Raw genomic sequence first — 24,628 nt, 5'->3', positions numbered from 1 at the left:
TTTTTTTTATAATATAAAACACATTTGATGTATTTGGTGATACATATATGCACTTTTGAGAGATAGATGTATATTACAAAAAAAATAAAAATAAAAAAAAGTAACTGAAAATACTAAATATACAAAATATTGTTTTTATGTTATATTTTTGATATACGACATATAATAATTTATTGAACAATTGTAGAACACGTTATTCTCATATGGTAGTTGGAATATATATGCAATTTATAAATCTTGGGTTTAGTTGGCATACTTGAACATGGATCATCACATTTAGGTTATTGCGCTGCATTATATAGCGGACACATTTTGGAATGATGCGGGACCAGTCTATAACAGCAATAATCCAATTTTTTTTAATATTATTATTATAAGCCGAGTGGTAGCGCGAAAAATTATTTTTGGGGTTTTTACTTAGTAAATGTCAGAATTTGCATATTTGATGGCCCTGGACTGTCATTATATAGAACTTATGATCTATAGTGACACTCCATGGTGCCGCCATACTTTAATTAAAACGGAAGGATAGAGATTATATTTATAACATAATTAAAGACAAAATGACAGTGAAAAAGGACAAGATGATGAGCGTTTCTCATAACAGCAGATACATTCCTCTTCAGTCTAGTATTTATAGAGCCCAGAGGACGATATTCATGAGTCATGTCTGTGCCGTAAATAAGATGCCACTTCTCCGTGTGATTCTATTTACTGTCCTCGGTTTTATTATTGTCGTCATGTGCTTCAATTAGATGCCACTCGCCCATAAAAACCTGATTTGTGATCCGTTTGGAATCAGAGTTAAAGATTTTACAGACACATAAAAAAGGGACTCATTCATTAGGGCAATAATGAGATGCAATTATACACCACAACCAATCAGGCTTCAGTTTGCTGCAGCCACGCCAGGTAAATTGTTTTTGATAGGTTGCCTTTGATTGCTAGATTTTAAATACAAGAAAAAAGCCCAACTCCTGGCAATATTTCTTATTATCCAACTGGTGTTTAAAATCACTTCCTGCCCAGGCCAATTTTCAGCTTTAAGCGCTGTAACATTTTGAATGACAATTGCGCGGTCATGCAACACTATACCAAAAAAATAAATTTAATATTTTTTTTCCAAACAAACAGAGCTTTCTTTTGGTGGTATTTGGTCACCTCTACGTTTTTTTATTTTTTGCGCTATAAACAAAAAAAAAGAAGAAACAATTTTGAAAAAAAAATAAAAAAAGCACACACATTTTTTCCTCAGTTTAGGCCAATATGTATTCTTCTACATATTTCTGGATAAAAAAACAAAACGTAATAAGCGTATATCGATTGGTTTGCGTAAAGGTTATAGCGCCTACAAAATAGGTTATTGATTTATGGCATTTTTTATTTTATTTTTTTTACTAGTAAATGGCGGTGATCTGCTACTTTAATCAGGACTGCGACATTGCGGCGGGCAGATTGGACACTTGGCACTATTTTGGGACCATTGACACGTATAAAGCAATCAGAGCTGTAAAAGTAGCCGTTGATTACTGTATAAATGTCACTGGCAGGAAAAAAGTTACGACTAGGGGGCAAATCAAGGGGTTAACTGTGTTACCTAGGGAGTGATTCCAACTGTGGGAGGATGGGACTGACTGGGGGAGGAAACCGACTGGTGTTCCTATATACTAGGAACACGTGATCTGTCTCCTCTCACCTGGCAGGACGTGGATCTGTATGTTTACACACCGATCCACGTTTCTGCTCTGTCACAAGCAATCGCGGGCACGCACATTTGCTCCTCAGTGACGCGGCGGGCCCCCTATGACAGCTGGTAGACAGGGACGTCATATGACTTCCGCCCAGAAGTGGAGATCCCATCTGCAGACATCATATTACTATAGTCTGGTATTGAAGTGGTTAAAATAAAGAAAAGCTTTTCAGCTGCAATAAACCTCCTCTCTGGCACCATCCCTCCACAGTAATCCCATTTCACCACTAGATGTCCTCAGTTTTCTGGGTCCGATAATGTTCGTTCTCACTTAACCTGAAAGACTGAGGACATACTGCGAGTGCGCTGGGTTGCCCTGCCTATTCTAATGATGCAGAGTGGAGCAGACTTCATCACATCAGCACTACTCTCTGCATTACTGAGGACTGGTCATGGCTAAGAGACGAGGAAGAAGACCCCGCACATCGAGTGTTCAGCTTTTGGAAAAGGGTAAGCAAATTAAAAAACAGCAAACCATAAAGAGTGGGGTGCTCCCAGGGGGGTGCACTGGAAGGTGGGCAGGGCTGAACGCAGCAGAGTCGCTACGGAGTCCGCCAGCTCAGCAGGAGATCTCTCCGCTGAGCTGGCGGATGGCAAGTCCCTCTCTGCTCACTGAGCGGGGAGGGGCTTGTGCGGCGCCGCTGTCTCCTATGGAGAGATATGATGAAAACGGACAAGCAGTTTGTGAGTGTTGTCTCGCAAAACGAGCAGGATTCAAGCCAAAGCGGTGTGCAGTACCGCGTTTGGCCTAAGGTGGGGGGCCCAGGGGCGTGCACTGGAAGGTGGGCAGGGCTGAACCCAGAGTAAGCCCTCATTCACACGAGGCGGACTCCGTCTGTAATCTGATGGTACAATCTCCTTTAAATTTACCAACCAATTCCAGGGCCTTCTTGGTTAAATAAAAATGTAATTTAACTATTTTAGGTGGGCCCTCTCACTCACTGGTACATCTGAAGCTGCGAGACCACCTACTCGGCATCACCGAATTAGCCAGCTACAAATATGGCGACTTCTCTACATGTGTGCATTACAACAAGCTAGAATGAAATCGTCAGAGTTGTCCAGCACTGTAACATGGTGCCGATCGGTGCTCATGATCGATGACCTGAAAAGTGAAGCTGGACTGCTGTAGCCTTTTTCAGATTCACTCCAACAGGTTAATATATTTTAATGTCAGCCACGAGACAACCAATTCTAAGCTTGGAGATGTAATGAACCTCGCGCCACCACGGGAGACAACATAACAATATGGTGTCTTTCTTCTTTGAAGTGGAAAAGAAACTTAAGTGCTTTGAGGGAAACTCTGCTTCAATTTGTGACCCAGATTCCATTCTGTACAGAGCCGCTTTCATGTGTGAGACAAGCTGTTCTATGAATATTTTAGAGAGGATGGATTGGGTTCAGGGACAATGGCCTTGAGTAAAAAGAACTTGTCATAGCAAAATACCTGTGGAAAAGGCCTCTGATTACAGCAGAAATGCTCAGACTTTCAGGCAAGATACAGGCCCTAAAGCAGGATAAGTCTATTTTGCCTCATTATTTGTGAGGCAACCTTGGAAATAGTCTGCAGCATAAAAGTCAGAGGCTGGTAGATTCTACCTGATGCTTCTAGCAAAGGTATTTTGATAAGTCTTCATTTCAAAAGGGTATTGGTTGTTAATGAAATTGCATGACAGATCTATTTAGGTGATGGTCCGAGACGGCAGAGGATGGTCCGAGACGGCAGAGGATGGTCCGAGACGGCAGAGGATGGTCCGAGGCGGCAGAGGATGGTCCGAGGCGGCAGAGGATGGTCCGAGGCGGCAGAGGATGGTCCGAGGCGGCAGAGGATGGTCCGAGGCGGCAGTGAATGGTCCGAGGCGGCAGAGGATGGTCCGAGGCGGCAGAGGATGGTCCGAGGCGGCAGGCCTACGGCAGAGGATGGTCCGAGGCGGCAGGCCTACGGCAGAGGATGGTCCGAGGCGGCAGGCCTACGGCAGAGGATGCTCCGAGGCGGCAGAGGATGCTCCGAGGCGGCAGAGGATGCTCCGAGGCGGCAGAGGATGCTCCGAGGCGGCAGAGGATGGTGCGAGGCCGCAGAGGATGGTGCGAGGCGGCAGAGGATGGTCCGAGGCGGCAGAGGATGGTCTGAGGCGGCAGAGGATGGTCCGAGGCAGCAGGCCTACGGCAGAGGATGGTCCGAGGCGGCAGGCCTACGGCAGAGGATGGTCCGAGGCGGCAGAGGATGGTCCGAGGTGGCAGAGGATGGTCCGAGGCGGCAGGCCTACGGCAGAGGATGGTCCGAGGCGGCAGGCCTACGGCAGAGGATGGTCCGAGGCGGCAGGCCTACGGCAGAGGATGGTCCGAGGCGGCAGGCCTACGGCAGAGGATGGTCCGAGGCGGCAGGCCTACGGCAGAGGATGCTCCGAGACGGCAGGCCTACGGCAGAGGATGGTCCAAGGCGGCAGGCCTATTACAGAGGATTGGTCAGACTGCAGGCCTACTACAGAGGATCGGTTAGAGACTGAAGACCCACTATAGAGGATTGGTCAGAGTGCAGACCTATTACAGAGGATTGGTCAGAGACTGCAGACATACTACAGAGGATTGGTCAGAGACTAAAGACCTACTACAGAGGATTGGTCAGAGACTAAAGACCTACTACATGCGTGGTCTTGCTGGTACGATTTTTTGCTTACGAAACCGTACTAATTAAAACGAAAATCGGACGTTGAGTTCACGTATGACAAAAATGTTATAGTCTGCACATCCAGCCTTTCTAGGACGAAAAAATGGAATCGGCTGTCGAAAGCACCATACCAACGATCCGAAAATCGGCAGATCGTTCGTTGGACAAAATTTTTCTTCCAATTTTCGTATTGTGTGTATGGGTGTAAGTGAAAGAAATAGACCAAACCGTTTAACTAGCAGATTGCAGTGTAATCCATTTGTCTGCACTGGCCTGAGTTCTGGTTCCTGTAGCAGTTAGGTTAGTTGGTCTTGTATAGCAGTATACATATGGTGGTGACAGAACTTTCTCTGACCTCGTCATTAGCGTGGGACACTGTACAGCGAGCAGAGGTGTTCCCAGGCTCTCTTTACATAACTAGACAGGTCACATGACACAGAGCCAGACCAGGGACACTTCTACTATTCCAGGTCATGGTCTGAGTAACAAGTGTGCAGAGAAAACACTGGCTGCTGGGGGCTTGAGAGCCTCACAATAAAGACCAAAGGGCCCCAAGTAAAGCATTGGTCCCATCGCTTTTTTGAGAAAAACAAATTGCTTTTTATGTTTTTTTTTTGTTTTGTTTTTTTTACAAAGCTGCAGCTTTTAGTGAGGTTAGCAAACAATGCTCTAAAGAAGGGGTCTCAAACTGGTGGCCCTCCAGCTGTTGCAGAATTATGAGGCATCGCAAGCTGACAGTTACAAGCATGACTCCCACAGGCAGAGGCATGATGGGACTTGTAGTTCCGCAACAGCTAGAGGGCCGACAGTTTGAGAACCCTGATTTAAAGGCTTAAAATAATAGTTCACAACCATTGTAAAATCAGAGTCAGGCTAGGTTCACACTGCTGCGAATTCAAAATCGCGATTTTACCGCGATTTCGCGGCTGCGGTTTTGCCGCGATTTTTCCCCGATTTCGGCCGCGATTTAAGAGACATCTGTGCAGGGTTCAATGTAAATCGCGGCCCAAAATCGCAAAAAGTAGTACAGGAACTACTTTTTAAAATCGGTGCAGCACCGCAGATGCGACGTCGCACCGATTAGGACAGTGCCGTTGCCGACAATTGCCGCCGATTTGAGATGCGATTTGACATGTGAAATCGCATCTCAAATCGTACCAAATCGTACCCAGTGTGAACCTGGGCTCAAGCTGCTTTATCAAACCTGTCATTATTCAGGGTATGATGGATGAAGCCATTCTCTCAGTCTTGCACTGTATCGGTTCTATGAAGTGACTGGATATGCCCGGCTTGTCTTGTTGGTTAACATTCATATATAAAAAGGAGGAGGAAGAAGGAACGCATTTTACAAAGTGTTGGCTCCAGTTATCTGGTTGTTGTATTTATATAGGGCGGCCACATTACAAAGCACACAAAACCATTTTTAGTCCCTGTGCTAGAAAGAGTACAGTCGAATGTCCCTACCAAAGTCACACACACACACACACACACACGTGTACCCTAAAAGGTCATTAGGAACAGCCAACAACGTTTTTGGGTTGTGAGGGTTAACTGGGGAGCTTATATGTAACCCACACATGCACACGGAAGACAGACAAACTCCCAAACAGATCGTATCCTTAGGGGGGGGGGGGACAACACCAGAACTGTGCAAGGCAAAGACACCAACATCTGACAGTGTATGTCCAGACTATATACAATGGGCTAGATTCAGCAAGAATTTACGCTGGCGTATCTATAGATACGCCGCGTAAATTCAAAGCTGCGCCGGCGTATCTTCTTTCTGTATTCAGAAAGCAAGAGACGCGTCGAAATTAGGCTAAGATCCGACTGGCGTAAGTCTCTTACGCCGTCGTATCTTAGGGTGCCGCTAGGTGGCGCTTCCGTCGTTTTCGGCGTAGAATATGCAAATGCCCTAGATACGCCGATTCACAAACGTACGTGCGCCCGGCGGAATTTTTTACGTCGTTTGCGTAAGGCTTTTTCCGGCGTAACGTTGCTCCTGCTATATGAGGAGCAACCAATGTTAAGTATGGACGTCGTTCCCGCGTCAACATTTGAATTTTTTACGTCGTTTGCGTAAGTCGTTCGCGAATAGGACTGGACGTAATTTACGTTCACGTCGAAAGCAATGACGATTTGCGGCGGAATTTCGAGCATGCGCACTGGGATTCTTTCACGAACGGCGCATTCACCGTTCGTAAAAAACGCAAAATACGCAGGGTCACCATTAATTTAAATAAAACACGGTCACATCATCCCCATTTGAATTAGGTGGGCTTACGCCGGCCCACATACGTTACGCCGCCGTAACTTAGGGCGCAAGTTCTTTATGAATACGGAACTTGCACCCTAATTTACGGCGGCTTAACGTATCGAAGATACGTTAAGCCCGCACTAAATTACGCAGGGCTATCTGAATCTAGCCCAATGTTTATCTCAGCTAATATAGAGATGCACGTGCATGCTACAAAGAACGTCTTTAAAGAAAGAAAAGGAGAAGAAGTAAGCAAAAAAAAAAAGGAGAGAAGGAAGAAAGAAAGAAAAAGGAGAAGAAGAAGGAAGAAAGAAAGAAAAAGGAGAAGAAGGAATAAAAAAGAAAAAGGAGAAGAAGGAATAAAAAAGAAAAAGGAGAAGGAAGAAGAAAGAAAAAAAAGGAGAAGAATGAAAGAAAAGGAGAAGAAAGAAAAAGGAGAAGGAGAAAGAAGAAATAGAGAAAAGAAAGGAGGAAAAGAAATAAGGAAAAATAAAGAAGAAAAAGAGAATAAAGAAAAAAAAGAAAAGAAAAGAAAAAAGAAAAATCCAAATAGGATAAACCAATGTGCCTCAGTCCATGGTAGTTGCCGATACACAAAACTCTACGGTGGGAATACTTCCCTTAACAATATTTAAAAAAGCACTATGTTTATACAGAAATTAAACAGATAGAAATATAAACCTTGGACAAAAAAGGAAAAAAAAAAAAAAAAAAAAGGAAAACATCAAGTTTGATTACAGACCTACCTCTTTCTAGAGGCCCCTTGCTACAAGCCACCGGTGCTCCAGCTACCAGAATACGCCTATGCGGCCAGACGAGGCTCGGCAGAGATAAATTCGGAAGGGAGGCCTCTCCGGTTATCTTGTCCCGCAGGGAATCCTCCTGACAGAGCTAAATGCTTTATCTAGAGGCAGCAGGCCCCCTCTCGCTCTCACACTTCGGAGAGTCAGCAGTTTATCTAGGGGAAGTTCTCTGGCAGAATGGGCACACTAGAAAATATTGGGAATAATATTCAATTACTGAATGCACACAGGGAACCAGGAGGGTCATGTGGACACATAACAGCAGGCAGTGTTTGCATTCTTCTGGATCAACACAAGAGATATATGAGCTAGAAGTGCACCCGTAATACAGCAATAAACATCACACTGAAGAAAGAGGTTAGGCCAGGGAGATTTTGTACTTGGGTCCTTACAATGAAGGTTTTAGTGTACACTGGAAGTGTCACGATTGTGGTGAACCTGTGGACAAAGGGTAGGGGTCCATACCAGCCTCAGCTCAAAAGAAAGTGGTCTAAATCAGTGGTCCCCAACCTTTTTGGCACCGGGGACCGGCTGAGTGGAAGAAAATTGTGTCAAGGCCCAATTGGGGGAGGTTGGGGTTGGCACGCGGGGTTAAGCGATTTTTCACGGGCAATTTGTCAGCGCATTATTTCTATTATTACATAGTAGTAATAAATTAAATAGTTCTACCCACCATAATGCAGAATCAGTGGGAGCTTTGAGCATGTCACTTGCTATGTCGCCTGCCACCAAATACAGAATGTCACTTGCCACGCTGCCTGCCACCAGATGTGGTAAGGCCCCAACAGATATAGGTAGCCCCCCTCCACAGATGAAGGTAGCCCTACTACACAGCTACCTTCATCTGTGGAGTGATCTTCTTACCTTAACTATGGGTACTGTGGCTGGCTCCCGCATCCTCTGTGGGTGGCTGTCTGCCACCGTGCTGTGGCTGGCTGGCTCCCTGGTGTGGGTGGGCCACCGTGGGTGGCTGGCTGGCAGACACCCCTCCTGTGGATGGTCACCGTGGCTGGTTGGCTCCTGGGAGTGACTGGCTGCCTAGCTCCCGCGTCCTCTGTGGCTGGCTGGCCAACACCCTGCCGTGGCTGGCTCCCTGTAGTGGGTCATCGTGGGTGGCTTGCACCCTTCCCTGCTATGGGTTGGTCACCGTGGGTGGCTGGCTCCCTGCTGTGGGTGGCTGGCCTTGCTCCCTGCTGTGGGTGGGTGGCTGGCTGGCACTTCACTCACACCTTACTTCAGGCTGGGTGTCTCAGTGCAAAGCCAGGTCCTTGCACATCTTCAGGGGGGGGGGGGGGGGGTGATGATTCAAGAGCCAGGTCCCTGCACCTCTTCTAGGGGGGGGGGGATAATTTATTCCTGTCACATCTTGTCCTTAAGCCAGCACCTGCCCCAACTCACGGGCTCAGCAAGTCATATGTGATTTTCGTGATGCCGCTCGTCCCCTCCCCCGACGTGCCACATGACCTGCCTGAGAATCGTGGGAGTTGTAGTTTGCTGTGCCTGCGCTGATAAGCAACTTATCTTTAGCGCGGCCAGACTACAACTCCCACCATGCAGCGCAGCCTGCACAGGAGCAACCACTCCAGCCAACCAATCGGCGGCCACCGCGGCCGACTTCTCGCAGCGTCACCTGATTTTTTTTTACAGCCAGCCCAGCGGCCATTTAAGATAACAGGCTGCAGAAGGGCCACGGCCCGGTAGTGGGCCACGGACCGGGGGTTGATGACCACTGGTCTAAATGATGCTGGCTCTCATTGAACCCTGAAGACAGAAGACAGGTCCAAGACAGCCTGGGCTCAGAGGAAGTGGTCCGAATTATGCTGGGCATCATTCAACTCAGAAGTCCGAGGACAATTTGACAGCCTGGGTTCAGATGAAGTTGTCAGAATGAGGTTTGCTGTCATTCAGCTCAATAGGAGGTCCGGACCATGACAGGCTGGGCTCTGGGGAAGCAGTTTAATGGACCGGGCCCCCACTTTCCATATTGAATGACAGATTCATTCAGTCCACTGATCCACATATTCCTCTGAGCTCAGGCTGTCATGCGGAACTGCATACAGACGATCGGAATTTCCGACAAGAACTTTACCCGTCTGAAAATTTGGGAACCCTCTCAAATTCCGACAGAAGAAGCCCGATGGGGCCTACACACGGTCGGAATTTCCTACCAAAGGCTCACTTTTCTTGTCGGAAATTCCGACCGTGTGTACGTGGCATTAACTTATACATTTGTGAAAATTATACGTACTTCTCTTTGCATAGGATTTTAGCATTCCTGTCCCCAAGTTATATAACCCAAGAAGAGCAGTGTAGTAAAGATTATACAGTATATTCAATGGCTTATTATAATAGAGATTTTACCTCACGTTCAAAGTCTACAAGGCTTCCTATCGGCCCCATGCCAGGCAGACCTGTTAGAGCCACTTGGGACACCAAACACTTACATTCCACATCTGAAGGAGTACATTACTTGCCATAAGGGTTTCACAGGAATGAGTAAAGACTCATAGACACGATCGGACTTTGACAACAACGGTCCGACTAACATGTTTTATCGGACAATTCGACCGTCTCTATATGTTCCACCGGACAACTATTGTTGCTTTTTCAAAACGGACAAATGCTCGCTGTGAATGCTCTCAAACTTTTCAACAACAAAATGTCCGATGGAGGATAATCCGATTGGGAGTACACAAGTCCATAGTACAAACACGCATGCTCAGAACCAATGCTAAACATCAGCCAACAATAGCAGAAGTCGCCCAAAGGGTGGCGTTAAAGAGCTGAAAAACCACATCATTTGGTGAATGTTGGCTGAAAATGTTCTGTCGTGTGTATGCGCAACAAGTTCACGCCCAACGCCCATTCGGACCGAAATCCAGGGAAAAGTCAGATGGAAGTCCGATCGTGTGTACGAGGCTTAACATGCAGTGAGGACTTGCAGCACCAACAAAGGACCAGGTCGGTTGCTACAGTCTGCATGGTCTGTCCCAGGTTAATGAATTAGACCCCTTTCACACTGAGGAGTATTTCAGGCGGTACATCGCTAAAAATAGCGCTGCTATACCGCCGGAAAAACTCCTGCACTGCATACTCAATGTGAAAGCTCGAGGGCTTTCACACTGAGGCGATGCGCTGGCGGGAGAGAAAAAAAATCTCCTGTCAGCAGCATCTTTGGAGCGGTGAGAGGAGTGGCGTGTATACCGCGCTCCTTCACATTTAAAACAAACAATAGGAAACCGCGGCAATACTGCCTGCAATGCGCCTTTTTTTTTTTATATCTTTTTTGGGGGGATTTATTATAGCAAAAAGTAAAAAATATTGTTTTCTTTTCAAAATTGTCTCTCTATTTTTGTTTATAGCGCAAAAAATAAAAACCGCAGAGGTAATCAAATACCACCAAAAGAAAGCTATATTTGTAGGGAAAAAAAAGGACGTCAATTTTGTTTGGGAGCCACGTTGCTCGACCGCACAATTGTCAGTTAAAGCGACGCAGTGCCGAAATCGCAAAAACTGGCCAGGTCCTTTACCTGCATAAAGGGTTTGTAAAGGAAATTTTTTTTTTTATCTTAATAGCTTCCTTTACCTTAACGCAGTGCTGTTTTCATGTCCTCGTTGTTCGTTTTTGCCCTCAAGTTGCTGTAATTCTTGACGCATGTATATATACGTCCACAGAATGGCACGTACAGGCATATGGGTGTACATGAAAGTCCCTGCCTTTCCGCGGGTCGGGGGTCCGATCGGGACCCCCCCCCCCCGGTACATGCGGCGGTCGGAAATCATGTGGGAGCGATCCGGGATGAGGGGCGGCTATTCGTTTCTAGCCGCCCCCTCGCGATCGCTCCCCGGAGCTGAAGAACGGGGAGAGCCGTATGTAAACACGGCTTCCCCGTGCTTCACTGTGGCGGCTGCATCGATCGTGTGATCCCTTTTACAGGGAGACACGATCGATGACGTCAGACCTACAGCCACACCCCCCTACAGTTGTAAACACACACTAGGTGACACATAACTCCTTCAGCGCCCCCTGTGGTTAACTCCCAAACTGCAACTGTCATTTTCACAATAAACAATGCAATTTAAATGCATTTTTTGCTGTGAAAATGACAATGGTCCCAAAAATGTGTCAAAATTGTCCGAAGTGTCCGCCATAATGTCGCAAGTCACGAAAAAAATCGCTGATCGCCGCCATTAGTAGCAAAAAAAATAAAAATTAATAAAAATGCAATAAAACTATCAACCTAATTTGTAAACGCTATAAATTTTGCGCAAACCAATCGTTAAAACGCTTATTGCGATTTTTTTTACCAAAAATAGGTGGAAGAATACGTATCGGCCTAAACTGAGGAAAAAAAAAAAGTTTTTATATATGTTTTTGGGGGATATTTATTATAGCACAAAAGTAAAAAATATTGAATTTTTTTTCAAAATTGTCGCTCTATTTTTGTTTATAGCGCAAAAAATAAAAACCGCAGAGGTGATCAAATACCACCAAAAGAAAGCTCTATTTGTGGGAAAAAAAGGACGCCAATTTTGTTTGGGAGCCACGTCGCACGACCGCACAATTGTCAGTTAAAGCGACGCAGTGCCGAATCGCAAAAACAGGTCCTTTACCTGCATAATGGTCCCGCTCTTAAGTGGTTAAGCATCTCAATGGAGGTTATTATGGGATAAAAAAATACCATAGCTCATACACAGTTTAGTGAATTGGGGTTGCCGTGCCTCTTTCTTTTTGATGAAGAGCTTACTAGCAGAGGCATTCATTCCTACACAAAAGCTTCAAGCTGCTTTTACATTTTCCAAGTCAAATGACGGATATCAAAACTACGATGTTAAAAAACCTCACCAAGGATTGTAATTGTTTTCTGTACATCGTATTCCCTGTCTAAGGTTAATGAATGAGATGTGTTCCCATCATTCTGAATCACAATGCTGCCGTCTCGGCACAATATTGTAACACAATGCTAACAAGGCAGCAGGTTAACAGAGCTGTCAGCGGGATGTCAGGGAAAGCCACAGGACATTCATCAGCAATGGAAAACAGTAATGTTGCAGGTAAAAACCAGTAAGCAGTCAGATTTAAGTCTTTACATTGCGCTAATAAAAGTAACAAACAGCTGATTGGTTGATAAGGGCCACGCCGCCATGAGCCATCTTACTGGATAAGCCCCAGTGTTCTATGAAATATTGAGCACCTAGTAAAGGATGAACGCAAAGTATATATAAAAGCCAAACATTCTTTTATCTCATTTTCGATAGAGAAGGGATTTGTTCAAACCTTGTTCTAGGTATTCGTATTCTTTTATCATCTGTGTCCAAATAGGGAGATTTCCCTTCACTTCCTGTTCAGTAGACAACAGGAAGTTATGAGAGGAGAGTTTTCCTCTCAATCTCTTCAATGAGTGGAAAATGTTCCCTTGAACAGCTGTCCTCATAGACAAGTTCTGGGGAACAACTTTACATTTTGGATTTCTGGCAACAATGGTCCCCATAAAAAAAAAAGACGTTGAATTTTTCCAGCAGGCAAATTAAAACACGACAGAGGTTCTCATCTATACCTACTCTACTCCAAAGCTAAAAGGAAGAGTTATGGACCTTTTCAGCATAGAGACTAGGGTTGTCCCGATACCGATACTAGTATTGCTATCTGCACCGATACCGAGCATTTGCAAATGCTCCCGATACTTCACCCGATACCTGGACAGTCAGTGGTGATCGGTGTGTGGGGGAGTTACAAGCTTCTCCCCCGCGGCTTTCAGCTGCTTTAGTGAAATCTATGCAGCGGTGATCGGTGCTTGTAACTCTCCCACATACGATCACCGCTGACTGTCCCTGCATCCTCCTCCAGTCCCCCACCGTTCCTCCTCCTCGTCCCCCACCGTTCCTCCTCCTCGTCCCCCACCGTGTCCTCCTCCGTGTGCCCCACCGTGTCCTCCTCCGTGTGCCCCACCGTGTCCTCCTCCGTGTGCCCCACCGTGTCCTCCTCCGTGTGCCCCACCGTGTCCTCCTCCGTGTGCCCCACCGTGTCCTCCTCCGTGTGCCCCACCGTGTCCTCCTCCTTCCTTTTCTGTATGAACAGAGTCTGTGATCACTGACTCAGTCCATTCACATAACTGAAACATTTTAACCTACTGTGTTTACGATGTTTCAGTTTATGAATGGAGAGTAGTCACCGTCTTCTCTCCATTCATTTTCAGCACAGCTGAGGCTGCAGAGAAAGGGACTGGGGAATCTCTATTCTCAGTCTCTCTCTCTGTCTCAAGGGGGAGATATCAGGGGTCTGTTAAGACCCCTAACATTTTACCAAAGCCCCCCCAACAGGGATGATTAAAAAAAAAAAGGATTGCAATAAATAAAAAAAAATAATAATAATGTAAATAAAAAAAACAAAACACACAGACACAATCCACCCCCTCTCCCCCTAAAAAAAAAAAAGAAAGAAAAAGAAAAATGATTGCAACAAAGCAAAAAAAAAAAAAAAAATTGTAAAATATATATATATATATATTATATATATATATATATATATATATATATATATATATATAATAAATATATATATATATATATATATATATATATATATATATATATTTTACAATTTTTTTTATTTTTTTTTTGCTTTGTTGCAATCATTTTTCTTTTTCTTTTCTTTTTTTTTTAGGGGGAGGGTGGATTGTGTCTGTGTGTTTTATTTTTTTTTATTTTTCCGTGACTCCTGATCCAAGGAACGATCCGAACCGTGAGTTTTTTGATCCGTTGCACCCCTACACTCAACCTATGCAGAATTGAGTTCTGCTTTAAATTCTGTTATGCATCGCTTTGGTAACTGTCAAGTATATTTGTGCTCAACACATATAAAAAAAAAAAAAGAAGAAGAGACAAACCCACCCAACTTGGAACTCGTTGTTTGTGTACATTCCAATTTGTTGAGCTGCCTTTGGAGTTTTGATGAGGTTTAAGTTACCAGCATACTTATGTAATTGTATCTTGCATTACCCATGTCTTGGTATGTATAATGCAACTTATGGTTAAAAAAAAAAAAAGGAAATACCTCTCGTAAAAAAAAAAAAGGAATTGCCAAAAATTTTTTAATAAAACTAATTATTATATATACCCCTTGGCTACTCCTGAAAAACATAGCGGGTACTTCTGCTGGGTCATTTTTTTCACATTCAACAGTTTTTTATTCTAGAAAATGCAAGTTTATTATTTTCTAAGAATTGCAGTGCAATCATTGTCAGTGCATAAGCAATAGTAACTTATGTGCCTGTTGTATGCGACTCGTGATTTTAGAATAGGAGTCCATGCCTTTCGTTTATTGGTACTTGTCTAGTGTAAAGAGGATTTCCAGGTCCCAACTAAGAAAGGCAAGGAGCCCAGCATGCCCCTACCTACCTGTAAGCAGTCTGTCTAACCCTTTGTGCTCTGGATGAGTACATTCATTGGTCTCTCCTCTGTATGGATGGTGGCAGAAGGCGCAGGAACTTTCTGTGTGTCATATGTACAGTTACATGAGCAGCTTGAGTTACATCAATCCTTCCTGTGTCTCCTCTATTAATAGATCCAGCGCTGGAGGGGGCAAGCTTTACAGACAGACCTACCAAACTGTCACTTCTATGGGAGCACCACACAGGCTGAAAATCACAAACGCCACACAGGAGAGGGGCACAGCCAGGATATTGAGCATGCACATTTGCAGTGGGTAGGATTTGAAACTTTCATTGCCTTTTCTTAGAAGTAGAAGCCATGTGAACTTTATGACCTTGTTCTGGGTTTTCAGCATAGGATTTCCAGCACTGAGCGGCAATGCCCCCCAAGCACACTGAATGGGCAGGAAAGGGGACACACAAATGGATAAATACACCATTGGAAGACACAGATGTGAGAATTCTCTCATCTGCCAAAAGATTTGCAATTCTGTCCAGCCATTTTTTGTATTTGCTACACATCTGCCAGGCAGAACAGCCAGGAAGGTGACACCGCTTGCCCTGTGAGAGTTAAGAAATACAGCGGTGTCACCTCCCAGTCTACATCCTGCCAACAGGGTTAATTTACAGTAGGAGCAACATCCTAATATGTCACCAACTCATGCAGAGTCCGATTAGATCCTAGTGTGGCCCCTCTCCCTGTACAAGTGCCGATGTGCAGGAGATGACCAGAGGTTAATATCAAGAGAAACTCAGAGCTGAACGATTCTGGCTAAAATGAGAATCACAATTTTTTTGCTTAGAAGATAGATCACGATTCTGGCGGAGTAACATCTTTCACATTAAAACAATAAAAAATTGGGCTAACTTTACTGTGCATTTTCCCCAAAAAAATTGCATTTGAAAGACCGCTGGGCAAATACAGTGTGACATTAAATATTGCAGCTATTGCCATTTTATTCCCTAGGGCAGGGGTGTCAAACTCAAATTCATCGGGGGCCGCATCAGCAGTTTGGTTGCCCTCAAAGGACCGGTTGTATCTGCACTCCAGTTTTCTTGTGCTGCATAGGGAGCGCAGGGTTCAGGAGTGCGTTGCATAGGGAGCGCAGGGTTCAGGAGTGCGTTGCGTAGGGAGCGCAGGGTTCAGGAGTGCGCTGCCTCCTCCTCTCTGGTGTCCCCCCTCCTCTCCTCTCTGGTGTCACTGGGGTCCCCCTCCTCTCCTCTCTGGTGTCACCCTCTTATCCTCTCTGGTGTCACTGGGGTCCCCCTCCTCTCCTCAGTGACACCAGAGAGGAGGGGGACCCCAGTGACACCAGAGAGGAGAGGAGGGGGACACCAGAGAGGAAAGGAGGGGGACCCCAGTGACACTGGTCCCCCTCCTCTCCTCTCTGGTGTCACAGGTGTCCCCCTCCTCCGCTCAGTACAGACAGCCATGCTCTCCGGGTGATGGTGTCTCTCCTACCTGCAGGTGCAGATCTCAGATACTTTCTCCTCATGTCTGCGGTTGTGGTCCAGGGTCTAAAATCTGTGAGCTGAGGCGGTGCAGAGTGTCACGCCGTGCACTGGTTACTAAGCTGACTGTCTCTTCTGGGGTGGAGCAAGATGGCGGCGGTGAAACGTCACTTCCTGACAAAACAGGTGCCGCCGGGTGAACCAAGATGGCCGCCACTCCGGAGCGGATCGCGTGGTATACCGATCGGTGACAATCCGTTGCACCCGCTGTGCGGGCCACATGGCAAGGCCTGGCGGGCCAGATTCGGCCCACGGGCCTTGTGTTTGCCACCCCTGCCCTAGGGTCTCTGCTAAAAAAAATTATAGATATATATATATATATATATATATATATATATATATATATATAATGTTTGGGGGTTCCCAGGTAATTTTCTAGCACAAAATATTGCATTTTAACTTAAGAAACAAGTGTCAGAAAAAGATTTGGACGTTAAGTGGTTAAACTTCCTGCATTTACACACAGAAGTTTCATCTAAGGAGGAAGTTAGTTACAATGTTTCATGTTAAAAACTTGTCAGACTGATATTTTCTTTTGACAGATGATAAGTCTCTTCACTTGTTATATGAAAGAATCGTCAAACTCTGCATTGGAGATCGTCAGGGGGGGTTGAATCGAGATCACAATTTTTTAACGATAACTGTATTTATCTTCATATAGCGTGCCCCGGCGTATAGCGCGCACCCCCAAATACTTACAGTTTGAATGCCCCTCGTCGGTGTCTTGCCCGGCGTCCATCGGCAGCCTTGTCCGGTCCGGCGTCCGTCTGCGGCCTCGGTGGGGTCCTCCCTGCTTCTCCCGCGCTGTTTTTGAGTCGATCCCCGCGCTGTGTATGAACGCCGCCGCCGACATATACCGAGCGCAGTACACTCGGGCACGCTCGACTCCTCTCGCATAAAGGCTAGGAGGTGGCACAGGGCGTGACCGCGAGGGGAGCCGAGTGTACCCGAGTGTACCGCGCTCGGTATATGTCGGCGGCGGCGTTCAAACACAGTGCGGGAAGCGGGGATCGGCGTATATCGCGCCCCCACGATTTTCCCCTGATTTTAAGGGGAAAAAAAGTGCGTGGTATACGCTAATAAATACGGTAATTGTGCAGCTCTACAACTCGGGTACTTATACATTTTGCCATTTTTCGGGCAATACACAAATTCATAGATGGTGTTCAGCTTTAAAGGAAGCTTGTGCCAACAGAAATATTGAGGTTGCAATTGCATTATTTCCTTCTGGAAACCCTAACTGACTGACTGTCCGAGGCTTCAGTACTTTGGTAGTTACTGATCAGCAAAAAGCCTGCAGACTGAACTGGCAAGCTTCGAAAGTACTGGGCAAGCATGACAACCACCCACTTTTCTTTTTTTCCCCCAAATCGTAATGGTTGCCATTGGCAATCTGTTGGCAGGTCCATGTCTACTGACAAAAAGTGGGCTGTAGTCACCCAAATTCAGAATGGAACTGCCTTAAAAAGAGAAGAATAGCACACACCCAGCCTTTGTATACAGGGGGAAGCAGTGATGCGTCGCTCCCATTCTGCACTGAGCCTCCTTAATACCAATTAAGCAGGGTGGGGGAAGAGCTGAAAGCCGTATACAGCTTTGAGTGCTGAGGGACATTTGGGTTGTTAGTGAGAGTTTTTCTAATGGAAGCTCATTTCCATAATGACAACTCCTCGAATGAACCAAATCCATGAATTATAAAAGAAACCTTGCTATAATACCGAGGAGCACAAAGCAATGAAATAGGACAACAAACCCAATGCACCCTGAAGAATGACATGCATGCTATGGGGTATAGAAAGCACAAAAGAAAAAGAAAAATGGAGGAGTGGTCCTTAAAAAAACAAAATGAGAAAATCTGTCCTCATTCTATAGAACAGTGACAACTTCATAGAATAGTGACATCCAATGGCGCATACAGACGATCGCACATTCCGACAACAAAACCGAAGATTTTTTTTCCGACGGATGTTGGCTCAAACTTGTCTTGCATACACACGCACAAGTGTTGTTGGAAATTCCGAACGCCAAGAACGCTGTCACGGACAACACGTACACCGGCACTATTAAAGGGAAGTTCAATACCAGTCGTGTTAGTAGAAGTTTGGTGAGAGACGATTTGCGCTTTTCAGTCTCGTGCTTTTCAGTCCGTTACAGCACGACAAATGTGCTATCTCCATTACGAACGCTTCAGTCTCGTACTTGATTCAGAGCATGCGTGGAATTTTGTGCGTTGGAATTGTCCACACACGATCGGAATTTACGAGAATGGATTTTGTTGTCGGAAAATTTGAGAACCAGCTCTCAAATTTTTGTTGTCGGAAATTCCGACAGAAAATGTCCGATGGGGCTTACACAAGGTCAGAATTTCCGACAACAAGCTCCCATCAAACATTTGTTGTCAGAAATTCCGAGCGTGTGTATGTGGCATTAGGAAGAGTGTTTATTTATTGGGATGAAGGGGCAAGGGGGAAGGTTTATGTACATAATTTTGTAGTAAGGGGTACCTGGGATCATTGCGCCTCAGCAGTCAAGTAGTATCCTGTTCATGAAAGTCAGATGGATGCAGGACCAACGTAGGACCGATGTCGCAGAGCAAAGTAGGATGAAAGTCGTTCTACAGTCGTGTAGTATAGTGTGAACCCGGCCTCAATGCCAAAGCCGCTTTGAGTGAAGAGTAAAGGTAACGCAGGTGTTCACCTTAACACAAGTGGTGCCTTTCCAATACACTGCTAAAAAGCAAAACAACCTTTTGAGTCAGAAGAGAAACATCTTGTATTACATCTACAAGTGTCTATAGCAAGACAACCTTCCAAAACCACGCTTCCCCGGTGACCCATTTCCAGCCGCGTTTTGCACATTTTACATCCAGATGAATAATTTTTATACAAGGTGTTAAAATGTTCCTAAACCTGCTCAAGACCAGTAAGGGCCCCTTTCCGGGATTTAATAGTTGACATCATTACATCTTCCCCCTCTCCCACATCTTCGTGTTAATATTTAATATCGGCGGATGGCCCTTGGAGGGATGAAATCACTTCCCAGAGGTGTGTAAACACTCATAGACCCCTAGGTAATATTCTACTTAATGTGTTATTTGTCAGAGTACTGAAACTGTGCTGAGCCAGCACTGGAAAAGGTGCAGCCTCTGCTCCCGTTACACGCTAATGAGCAATGCCGATCACATCCTCTCCTATGCTATTTACAAATGCAGTACACATCGGAGGGATTTAGCTAGAAGCCAAGAAAAAAAATAAGGAAGGCTTTTGTTCTTTAGGGGTTTCTACGTTAACAGGAGACACAGCCTATTCCCTCCTAACAGTATTAAGGGTGCAATTCTACCAACAGCGAAGTATCGCTTCCCCTAAATGGACATGGTTACCCAATGAGTGTATGTTGTCGATTACAGTAAGCTTGGTACGGGCACCGACTCCAGTATTCTGCGTCCTTCTGAGTTCAAATATATTTGGTAGCAGCTTTGACTCTTAATTTATTGTAGGCCAATTACCAGGGAACTTTGATAATTTGAGATCATGTGCTGAGTGAGTAACTTGTATAGCGCAACAAATGCGAACTTAATCGCCCCAAGGCGCTTTCCATCCAGAATTGTACCGGTCCTTCAGAAGAGGTGGGTCTTTAGTTTTTTCCTAAAGGCCTGATGGTTTTCCTCCAAGCGGATGGTAGTGGGAAGAGCATTCCAGAGCCATGGTCCTTGGACCAAAAATCTATGTTCTCCGTTAGATTTGTAGCGGGATTTAGGAATTTGGAGAAGGTTTTGGTTGGTTGATCGGTGACGTAAGGTTTTATTTTCTCGCTTAAGTATTGGGGAGCATTCCCCTGTATACATTTGTGGGTGAGGCAGAGTGTCTTGAATGTCACCCGATCCTGTACGGGCAGCCAGTGGAGGGACCTCAAGACCGGGGAGACTGATTCCCATGGCTTTTTACCTGTTACCAGTCTGGCTGCCACGTTCTGGACGACTTGTAGACGTGAAATCTGGTATTTTGGTAGTCCTAAATAGAGGGAATTTGCGTAGTCGAGTCGTGAGTTGATGATCGTTCCAACCACTACTGCCGTGTCCTCTTCCGGGATGAAGGGGATGAGTCTACGTAGCATGCGGAACAGATGATGAGAACCGCTGACGACTGATCCTATTTGAGCATCCATCGTCATGTCCGAGTCAAAGATGACTCCGAGACTTTTGGCTTTATTGCTTGGCGCGATGGTTTGTCCGAGGATGGTAGGTGGTGTTCCTGTGGTCCTAGAAATGGATTTCCTATTTGCGTGAAGGGTGAGTAGTTCTGTTTTGGATCCGTTGAGTTTGAAGGAGCTTTCAGTCATCCAATTGTTGATCAGTGTAATGCACTTTTCAAGTTCATAAAATTGGTCTTTTTTGTTGGTGATTCGAAGGTAAAGCTGCGTGTCGTCCGCATAGGAGTGGTAGCGCAGGTCCTGTTTGCTGATGATTTTGAGGAGCGGGCGTATGTGTTGAGTCCCAACAAAAATAAAAAGCTTCTAGTGCGTAGTTCATCATATCTCATTACACCTTCATTTAGTTAAAGCGGGAGTTCACCCATTTCTAAAAAAAAATTTTTTCTTCCCCTAGATTCCTGCTCGTTCGGTCTAGGGGAATCGGCTATTTGTATTAAAATAGGTGCAGTACTTACCCGTTTTCGAGCTGCATCTTCTTCCGTCGCTTCCGGGTATGGTCTTCGGGAGCGGGCGTTCCTTCTTGATTGACAGTCTTCCGAGAGGCTTCCGACGGTCGCATCCATCGCGTCACTCGTAGCCGAAAGAAGCCGAACGTCGGTGCGGCTCTATACTGCGCCTGCGCACCGACGTTCGGCTTCTTTCGGAAAATCGTGACGCGATGGATGCGACCGTCGGAAGCCTCTCGGAAACCTGTCAATCAAGAAGGAACGCCCATTCCCGAAGCCCATACCCGGAAGCGACGGAGAGGATGCGTCTCGTAAACGGGTAAGTACTGCACCTATTTTTAAATAAATAGCCGATTCCCCTAGTAATAACGAGCAGGAATCTAAGGGGGAAAAGTGCCCTCTAAGGGTGAACCCCCGCTTTAACAGCATCATAAATATTGCATGTACGAGTGCAGAGGAGGCCAACCAAGACTTACATTGGTACATTGGGTTCTTGGCCTGCTACCCTATAAACTGGCCCACAAGAATGAGCAATATAGCTCTTGGAGTGAGGTGGGTTGCACAGGCGTGGCATCAGGAACTGGATGTATGGCTGCAGTAGGAAGTGAATTGGAAGAACTGTATATACAGGCTGTTGTCATTGGGGGGTGGTAGGCTGGCTTCACACTGAAGCGTCAGCCGCGGTGACGGTATAGCCGCGCTTTTTGTAGCGCGGCTATACCATCGTGTTTACCGTGATATTCGGGCGCTATACTGTGTGTCTGTGTATACTGTGTGGCCCCATAATCTATTGCCCGGGCGCCATAATCTCCTATTGCCCGGGGGCCCCATGAGTTGTCAGTCTGCCCCTGGGTGGTGCTCTCCCTCGAGTAGTTCCCTCAAAGATTCAATCCTAATATGGAACGCTGGAGTATTAACAAGTAGCATATATTAGGAAAAGAGGAGAGGGCTTTATATACTGAAAGCACCGTTTATTGAAAAATAAATTATATTTTTATTTATGTTTAGTTATATCCGTATAATACTACAACACCTACAACAGTACAATTATTATTGCATTAATCTGTATTTCAATGCTTTATCTCATTCTTAGTTGTTGTCATTTAACACATACTGTAACTGTTGTAATCTATTACTTTAAAATAAAAACATTATACAAAAAAAAAAAAATTGTAAAAAAATAAAAAAAAATTATATTATGCGCACACAGCATAATAATTTCAATAGATTAAAACAAATCTCTGCCTCATCCAAGATGGCTGCCGGAATCAACCACCGGTACCAGCTGTGACATCGCCGGGCATCACCATCCAAAGCATTTCGTCCTAGTTGTGCAATGTCTTCAGGACCTGACCTGAGATCTTACACTCAAAAGGATGCCCTTTGCATCTTCAGGGGGTGTCCCCTAGGATCCCTGACGTAGTCTATACAGCATCAGAAGGATGAGAGGACCGCAAACCTAAATTCAGACCAGTAATTCTTTTCTCTTACTCAACAAATAGTAATAAAAAATAAAAACACACCGCGTTTCAGGGGCTTGAAACTCCCACTTAATCAGTGCTGGCAGATTTTTGTACTGGACCGATAGGGATAATATGAGATCTGGGTCACCTGACTACATAAAAAAATACATTTTATATTACATTTTTGACAGTTCACTTTGTTTCCACTTAATACCAGGCCAGGATTTATTGATTTATTGAAATGCTTATTTGGAGCGCAGTCATTACCCGAAGGCCTCGATGCGCCACACTTTTGTCATGGAAAGCTGTGATCTTCAAGGGACAGTCTACACTGAGCACCAGCAGAGCGATTAAGGTCAGAGATGTCCATCAGTCACCGGCAGCTACTGACAATGCTTTCAGGATTTTGATTAGTCTAATTATCATGTAATAAACCAATTAAATGTTTCTACATACATCATCCCGGCCAGGAATTCCCACTGAGGTCTTATCTGTGCTTGCTGGGCTGTCTCTAACCTGCTGCAGTCGTTGGCCCCTCGCCATGGGAAGAAATGGCAATGATTTATAAAAAAAAATAGCTGGGTAATTGGTTCTGCTCCAGCTACACCAGGGGTCTCCAACCCCCAGTCCGCAGCCCACTACCGGGCCGCAGCCTGTTTGCTGGTGGGCCGCGAAGCCTGCGCTGAGGTGCGGCGGTGGCGGGCGAGCAGAGAGATCGCGGCCATCACCGCACTTCCGCCCACACAGCCCCGCCGCACTTCCGCTCACACAGTTAGGAGTGAAGCAGGCTCGCCCGCATCAGTGCTGTTCAGCCCGCCCCCCCCTCCCTCCGTGAGTGGAGCCAGGCAGCAGCGGCAGCGCTCGGCTGTGACATCCAGGGCAGGGAGAGCGAGAGGTAAGCTGTGGGGGGGGGGGGGGGGGATCTGCATCTGGTGGCATGTGGCTGGCACTCTGCATCTGGTGGCATGTGGCTGGCACTCTGCATCTGGTGGCATGTGGCTGGCACTCTGCATCTGGTGGCATGTGGCTGGCACTCTGCATCTGGTGGCATGTGGCTGGCACTCTGCATCTGGTGGCATGTGGCTGGTTTAACTATTTAATTTTATATTACAATATAATAATAAAAATAATGTGCTTCAATCATCCTGATTAACAATGGTGTTGTGATGATTGAAGTGCCATATTGGCCGCGAAAAAAACCGCATCGTCGGCCCGCATCATCGGGCCTTGGCACAATTTTCATCCACAATGCCGGTCCCCGATGCCAAAAATGTTGGTGACCACTGAGCTACACTAACAGATGAGAAGTTCAGTGATAAGGGCAAGTTGGATAGGGGCAAGTTGGATGGCTGCAAGTTCAGGATCCCAGCATTTTACCACTGCGGAGAGGGAAACCCTCTGATCCTACGAGTAATGCAGAATTTCCTGGGAGAAAAAATCATCTGGGACTTCTAATCATGATAACAAACTAAAAATTGCCATCGGTTGTCATCTGTGAAATAGCTGCAGACCAGCCGGAGTTCAAAGTAGGAGATGGCCACTACTAGGGTGACAACATGTTCCGGATTGCCCTGGACAGTCCCGCATTTTGCAGGTCTGTCCAGGGCACATTCATTCCAGGACAATACAGTGTCCTGGAATGAAACTGACACAGCCACCCCCCGGCCAATCTGATACCCCCAAAGAAGGCCACCACATCACCGCTTTACTCAGGGCTCTCTTAATGAGAGGGCACACCTGGGCACTGCCCATGGGCCCCAGCTGCATGGGGGGGGGCCCTGCACTTTCCCCAAAGCAGCTGGTCCTTGAGCCCACACTGCCCCGAAATTGGGGGCCCCCATGATGGTACTGAGAGTGATAGATACACAGGGGAGGCAGTCTGCCTCCTACCCACTTGATGTCTGTTTACCTGCACCGTCATCATTGTCGGGGCCCCATAGCATTACTTTTCCCAGGCGGCCATGATGCTATTAAGACGGCCCTGGCTTTACTCACTGACAGTACTTGTCCTGGCCGGGAATGCCTGGAGGAGCACAATCCCGCCCCCTGCTTGCGATTGGAGAAATCATAAATCCCGCCTCTTGTGTCCA

The 24,628-nt window shown here is 46.0% G+C and overlaps 1 protein-coding gene across 10 annotated transcripts in view; it reads right to left on the bottom strand.

Moving 5' to 3' along the window:
* Positions 1–24,628, bottom strand: part of LOC120918777 (microtubule-associated protein tau-like) — a 101,160-nt gene that overhangs the window by 55,169 nt on the left and 21,363 nt on the right. Inside the window, exon 1 of one of the 10 annotated variants that reach the window (XM_040330556.1) lies at positions 14,877–14,942. The exons of 7 other annotated variants lie outside the window; for them this stretch is intronic. The gene's annotated coding sequence lies outside the window, so the exon portion shown is untranslated. Of the gene's footprint in view, positions 1–7,417; positions 7,527–14,876; positions 14,943–24,628 lie in introns of those variants that run through there. 2 more of the 10 variants (XM_040330554.1, XM_040330555.1) reach the window with 2 other exon arrangements.

Source organism: Rana temporaria, chromosome 12, assembly GCF_905171775.1.
Source record: "Rana temporaria chromosome 12, aRanTem1.1, whole genome shotgun sequence".
In the NCBI taxonomy this organism is placed as follows: domain Eukaryota; kingdom Metazoa; phylum Chordata; class Amphibia; order Anura; family Ranidae; genus Rana; species Rana temporaria.
This window is presented reverse-complemented; position numbering and strand designations above follow the sequence as displayed.